General features: G+C 40.3%; 1 non-coding gene across 1 annotated transcript; it reads right to left on the minus strand.

Annotated features, from left to right (window-relative positions):
- Nucleotides 1–3,172: 3,172 nt before the first annotated feature.
- TRNAI-GAU lies at nt 3,173–3,246 on the minus strand. Its single transcript has one exon. It is a non-coding gene; the product is annotated as a tRNA-Ile (tRNA).
- Between the last annotated feature and the right edge of the window lie 4,436 nt (nt 3,247–7,682).

Raw genomic sequence — 7,682 nt, forward strand, 5'->3', positions numbered from 1 at the left:
GAACAGACAGAGAGAGATTTATTTTAAGAAGTTGCCTCATTTGATTGCAGGGACTGGAAAGACCTAAACTCACAGTGTAGGCTGGCAGACTGGGAGACTGGAAATTGCAGCAAGAAGTTGATGTGTTGAGTCCAAAGGCAGTCCGGAAGCAGAACTCCTTCCTCTTCAGTGGACCTCTGGTTTATTGTCTTAAGGCCTTCAACTGATTGGATGAGGCCCACCCACATTATGGAGTGTAATCTGCTTTACTCAAAATCTACTGATTTAAATCTTATTCACATCTAAAAAATACCTTCACAGCAACATGTAGACTGGTATTTGACCAAACAATTGGGCATCATAGCCTCGCCAAGTAGACACAGGTTATCAACCATAACAGTTGGGATTTGGAATGGCTGTGTGAAACTCACATCCTACATTAACAACGGCTTAAACAAGGTAGCAAGATAGCTCTCAAGTCAGCAGGACTGGTATAGTAACTCTACAATCATTAAGGACCCAGTCCCATTCCAGTTTGTTGCTCCACTATCCTCAACACATGGCTTCCACCTCATGTCCCAAGATGACTGTTTACCTTCAGCTATCACAATGTCATTCAAGTTTGCCAGAAGAGGACAAAGGGAGGAGAAAAGCATCTACCTCATATAAAGACACCTCCTGGAAGTTTCACATGTCTTACACACATGGTCTAGAATTTAGTTACATAGTCATAATTAGTTACAAAGGGGGCTGAGAAATGTTGTCTTTATTTTGGTGGTCATTTCCTCAGATAAAATTTAAGGAATTTGCACTTTAAAATTAAGGAAAGAAAAAAGAATGGATAGATATTGAGAATTGATCTACCATGTAGAAATTGCTATACTATACAATTGAAGGTCTGCCATTTATATCGTAGTGTACAACATAAATTATTCAGGATTACTCATACATGAATGTGAATTAGTGAGGGTCACATGAAAGCAGACTTGGTCCATGTGTGGTTGAGAGGACTACACAAATCAAGGGGCATCAGTCACATCATGGTCTATGCCATGGATCTTTCTAATTCCTAATATGCTCAATATGGAGGTTAGAGATGACCACATGACAGTAGATTTATTCTAGGTACAGTTGGGTACACTCCACAATTGAAGGGATGTGCAATACACCATTTGTATTCTACTCTATTCTGCGGATTTTTCTGATCTCCTCATATGCTCAATATAGAGTTAGAGATAAACTCATAAAAATAGATTTAGTCCATGTGCAGGTGGAACAAGTTATTCTCCATAACTTAAGGATTCTATTCATATCACAGTCTATGCCATAAATCTCTATTTCTCATACATTCAATGTGTTAGCCACATGAAATTAGATTGTGCCATATACATGGGTACACTGTGAAACACAAGTGGTGCCAATCATATTCTAATCATGCCAAAGATCTTTCTAATCCTCTCATATGCTCAATGTGGAGGTTAATGCTGGCCACGTGAATATAAATTTATCTATGTACATTTGAGTGCACTGTACAACTGAAAAAGTGCCATTCACTATCTGGTAAATTCCATAGTTCTTTCTGAACTCTTCATATACTAATGTGGTTACAAGTGATGGTCATGTGAGTGTAGAACTACTTCACTTACAGTTGTATATATTGCACTATTCAAGGAGTGACAGTCACATTTTAGTCTATGTCACAGATCTTTCTAGATTATTTGTGTAGTCAATATGGAAATTGATGGTGGCCGTTTGAGATTGGACTTATCAAATATATGGTTGGGTGCACTGCACAACTCAAGGGGTGCCACTCATATGATGAGTTCTGAACCTATATGCTTAACATGGATGTAAGTGCCACATTCAAGTAGATTTTTGTAAATCGGGGTGCATTGCAAAATTTAAGGGATGTCAGTCACGTCCTAATTTGTGACATGGATCTTTCTGCACTCCTTATATGCCCAATGAGGAGGTAAGTGATTTTCTCAATAAAGAAGGCTTGTGCTGTGAAAAATTATGTGCACTGCTAATATCCTAATAGTAGTCATAGATCTTTCCAGACACTTTGTATATTCAATATGATGGTAAGGGGTGACCACATGAAGGCAGAAAAAAAATCCATATAGAGATGAGTAAACTACACAACTCTAGGAGTGCCAGTCACATCACGGTATATGCCATGGTTCATTCTGGATTCCTCCGTGATCAATATAGAGGTAAGTGGTGGGAACAGGAAAGTAGATGTACTGCTGGTTGCCCTGCGCAGGTCAATGGGGGTGATTTACACCACAGTCTACATCATGGATCTTTCTGAGCTTCTTATCCTCAGGGGGGTGATAACTGACGGCCACTTGGAAGTAGATTTATTCCATGTTCAGTGAGGTGCACTATACAACTGAATGAGTGCCATTCTTATAACATTCTAAATCATGAATTTTCTGGATTCCTCAAATGCTTAATGTAGAAATAAATGATGGGGCTGGCCAGTTAGCTCAGTTGGTAAGAGTGCAGTGTTATAATACCAAGGTCAAGGGTTCAGATCCCTGTACCAGCCAGCAGTCAAAAAAAAGAAAGAAAGAAATGATGGCCCATGAATGTAAGTTTATTTCATATGTGCTTGGGCGGTCTGCACAACTCAAGGAGAGCCATTACCATCACAGTCTACAATCAATGGAATTTTCTGGACATATGCCAATATGGAGGTGAGTGACTGCCTCCTGAAAGTCAATTTATACCATACACAGTTGCATGCACTGCACAACACTAGTGTGCACCTGGATGCACTGCACAACTCCAGTGGTGCAAATTGTATCCTAATCTATATTATGAATCTTTCCAGACTATCCTAATGCTTAAAGTAAATGTAAGTGATGGCCAAGTGAAAGTAGATGTATTCTTTGAACGGCTGTGTGCACTACACATTCAAGGCATGCCATTCACATTACAATGCATGTTATAGATCATTCCTCACTTCTCATATCTTCAACATGGTAGCAGACTTATTTCATGTATAGTGAACCGTACACTCAAGTAATATCATTCAAATCACCGTCTATGCCATGTATCTCATTGAAATCTTCATATTCTTTTTTTTTTTTTTAATTTGAGGAGGATATATACCACATTGTTAACAGAACTATACTTGATGGTAAATAAGATGGGCTTTGGTTTTTTTGTGTTTGTTTTTGATGGCTGGCCAGTACAGAGATTGAACCCTGGACCTTGGTGTTATCAGCACCATGCTCTAACCAACTGAGCTAACCAGCCAGCCTTCATATTCTTTTTTTTTTTCTGCAGCTGGCCAGTGTGGGGATCCAAACCTATGACCTTGGTGTTATAAGGCTGCACTCTAACCAACTGAACTATCCAACCAGCCCCCTTTTTTTCTTTTCTTTTCTTTTTTTTTTTTTTTTTCTATGCTTACATATTTTTTGCCCAGTGCTCTCATCAGAAAATAAAGCATTTTTGCTATTTTCTTTCTTTTCTGTTACCTGTTAGCCCTTGGCAGCGCTATGGAAGTTTAAAGGATTGAAAAGCCCACTCTGACAGTCCATGGGCAGCCTTTCCTCACCCCACCCCACCTATAGTCACCACTTCTGTCTACCTGCAGTGGCTCTGTGTGGCATCAATCTATGGGGATAATCTGAAAAATAAAGTGGTGAAAAGGGACTTGTGTTGTCAGATGAGATTTTTTTTCCTGGACTCGCCTGAATTGCAACTCAACAACACATAAAGTGAAAATAAAATATAAACTCCAGCCATTAAACCCCATGGGCAGCCTTTCCTCACCCCACCCCACCTATAGTCACCACTTCTGTCTACCTGCAGTGGCTCTGTGTGGCATCAATCTATGGAGATAATCTGAAAAATAAAGTGGTGAAAAGGGACTTGTGTTGGCAGATGAGATTTTTTTTCCTGGACTTGCCTGAATTGCAACTCAACAACACATAAAGTGAAAATAAAATATAAACTCCAGCCATTAAACGACACCAACTGTAACCAGCTGAGCTAACTGGCCAGCCAGAAGTTTTCACATTCTTAATTAGGAGGAAAACAATGGTCTCCATTAATGATTATGTATCCTGCACACTCGGGATGTCAGTCACATCATAATTTACAGCATGGATCTTTCTTGTTTCTTTGTATGTCCAATGTGGATGTAAGATACGGCCACATAAAAATAGATGTACATCATCTATATTTGGGTGCACTTTACAACTGAATGGGTGCCATTAAATCCTTTTTTCCATCCTTTAAATCTTTTTTTTCCATTTTGTTCCATAGCTATTTCTGGACCTCTTAAAAAGGATCATTAAATCCTTTTTTTCCAGTTTGTTCCATAGCTATTTCTGGACCTCTTATATGCTAAATAAGGTTGTAGTGAACAACACACTACTAAAGACTTCTTCCCAATGCAGTTGAGTGTGCTGCCTAACACTAGCAGTCCCACTCATATCACAGTCTACCATGTTTCTAGATGGCTCCATGCTCAATATGGAGATTAATAATGGTTACATGAAAGTAAATATATTCCATGTACTTTTGAGTGCACTTCACAATTTGTTGGGTGTCATTTGCACCATTATCTACACAATAGATCTTTCTGGAATTCTAATATGCCCAATATGGAAGTATGTTGGGTATTTTGTTTGTTTGTTTCACATTTCACCAGTTTTACTTGTTCCCATTTGTATGTGTTTGTATGTGTGTGTGTGTTCAGGCCTATGAAATTTTTTTAAAAAAATTATTTTTTAATTGAAATATATTGATCATATATACATATTGGGTACAGAGCTATATTTCAATGCATGTATAGAATGTGTGATTGTCAGATCAGGGTAGTTAGCATATTCATCATTGCAAAAATGTGTTGTTTATTTGTGATGAGAGCATTTAAGCTCCTCTCTTCTAGACATTTGAGAACATTCAATAAGTTATTGTTAATTACAGATGCCCAGCACTACCGTACACCACTAGAACTTATTTTTCCTATCTAGCTATGATTTCGTGTGCATTAACCAACCTCTCTTTATACTCCTCCCCTTCCCAGCTTCTAGTAACCACAATTCTACTCTCTAGGAAGTATGAGTTGACAGAAATATTTCTGGAATTCTCATGTGCACAATATGGAAGCATGCTTTGACCACATAAAAGCAGATTTCAAACATGTAGGTTTCAGTGGACTGCACTCTAAAGGTGTGCCAATCTCATCAATATCTGTGCCATAGGGGATTATTAGACTCATTATATGTTCAATATATTTAATGGCCACAATAGACTTATTCCACGTACAACTGGGTGGTTTTTATATCTCAGACATGCAGAGGGTAAACATATTCTAGTTAATGTTATGGCTCATTTTGGAATCGTGCTCATTTTCTTAATCACTTTTTAATCTTTTTAAAAGATAACTGTTTAATGCAAAAATAATAACAATGCACGTTAGGTACAACACAATAGGAGTAAAGCACACATGTAACAATAGCACAGGATGGCAGGGATGGAGACGTTGGGTCGTAAAGCTCTGAGCTAAACATGAAGCAGAGTAGTCCCATCCACACACACGGGGCACCGAGTGCGGTGAGGGTGGCATCCTACATTCAGCGCCTGTCTGCACTTTCTCGTCTATATGGAATGCCCACCTTGGCCAACTGGTGTCACTTTCTTTTTCTTATTGATTTATGGGAGTTCTTTAGCCATTTGAATACTAATTTTTGTCAGCAAAGTGTGCTGCAGATATCTTTTCCTAGTGTGACTCAACTTTTACTTTGTTTAGAGCACCTTTCCATAAACAAAATTTTTAGTTTTAATGTGGTAAAATTTATCAGTCTTATCCTCTGTAGGCTGTAGTTTGGGCATCTCTTTTGAAGAAATCTCTGCCTATCCCAAAGCTATATTTAGTCTCAAATTTTATATTTATATTCTATATTTTAGTCTCAAATTTTTAATTTTTCCTTTTACATTTATATAGTTAATACTGCTAAAACTCATTCTTAGGTAGGGTGGGTGAGAAGTGGCTCTGTATGATGTGAAGTAGGGACCAAATTTAATTTCCTCAACACAAGAGACTGATGATCCCAGTCCAGTCCTGACCCACGTCACTACTGTCGCACATCCAGATGCAGCAGGAGAGAGTTCCGGGCTGGGCCCTGTGTTCTATGCTGGTGTCTCTGTGTCTGTCCCTGCACTAACAGCAGACTGTTTTCAGTGCATCATAACAAGCCTATGGTCTAGTTGAGTAAGAATACCCACCTTGTTTTTCTTCAGAATTATCTTAGCTATTCTCGACCCTTTACTTTTCTATGGTAATTTCAGTTTTAGTTTGTTGAATGTTAAGAAAAAAGCCATTAAGATTTTGATTACAATTGCCTTAAAATCATAGATTATTTTGGGAAAATAAGTTTTTTTGTAGCAGCTGAAAACTACCCTTTGTTATGTTCAAGGATCTCATGTGCTGGGAATTCAGCAAAAATGACTTGTGCGGCTCCACCACGCCTAGCAACTAGGGGACAGCGAGGACTCTGAGGCTGGGCGGCAGCAGCTGGAGTCATCCAGAGGCTCATCTACTCCCACAGTGGGCACGTAGCTGGCAGGGCTCAGCGACTCCATCCACGATCCAAACACCCACAGGAGGCATCAGTTCTCTCACACACCACTTGTAGAAGCAGTCATGGGATGCCCAGAATCCAGGGGAGAGGATAGGAACCCCCATGGGTGGGGGACAAGGCCACATTTTAGGGGACACAGAGGATGGTCTTTATCGTTATGGCCCCCTTGGAAAAATACCACCCCACCACAATGGTCTTTAACAACACTCTGTTAAATCATACTCCATTAATTAACCAATTCTGTAATTATTATTACAAAATAACAATAAAATAATAAAAATATCTTTTACTCTATTTATTCCTCATAACCCTGACGCTTTCATCATCATCATCATCATCACTGGGATTTCTGTGGACTTGAGGGGCAACAGTTCTAACTGATGCACCCTCTGCTAAAGCTTCTTCCCATGTTTCCTTTACCCAAAATAGTGATATAATTTATTCTAAAAATGTACTTCACAAAACATATACCCACAGCTGCAAAACCTCACAATGTAAAGGGTACCTATTACTTTCTGGATCCTATGTTGTCTTATTTTAACGTGGGTGCCAGAAATCTCAGAGTTCAGCAACAGGCAACTTCTGAACCTTTATCCAAGAAGGCCGCTACAGTTCCCAGCTGCTCTAGGTGAGTACTTCGGACAACACAGGTGGAGAGCTCCATCGGCATTGTCCTCCCCTGTCTGGGTGCCACCCGAGCCGGCTGACCCTGCTCTGGGGCACTCCCCACCTGGGGCCAGGCTGCCAACCCCACCACACCAGAGGCAACGTGCAAGATGCCCAAGGCCCTAGTATGAGCCCCCTCCTGAGCTACATGCAGAGGGTGCTTCAGGACACACGGGAGCCTGAGACAGTCGATGTTGGGCTTCCACGTGGAGACAGGTGGCCTCATGTCTGCAGCTGATACAGCATCTCCCAGCTCCACAGCTACATAAGACCCAGACTGATCAAAATCTAGATGTGGCCCACGCACCTCAGACCCTGGACAAGACCAGCTGCCAATGTCCCTATAGCACTCCAACCAGGGACTCAAGCCCAGGGTGTAGCAGCCCACACTGTCCCTGCCCCCAGGGCTGCATGTTCGCTATGACCAAG

Source organism: Galeopterus variegatus, unplaced genomic scaffold, assembly GCF_000696425.1.
Source record: "Galeopterus variegatus unplaced genomic scaffold, G_variegatus-3.0.2 Scaffold809, whole genome shotgun sequence".
NCBI classification, from domain to species: domain Eukaryota; kingdom Metazoa; phylum Chordata; class Mammalia; order Dermoptera; family Cynocephalidae; genus Galeopterus; species Galeopterus variegatus.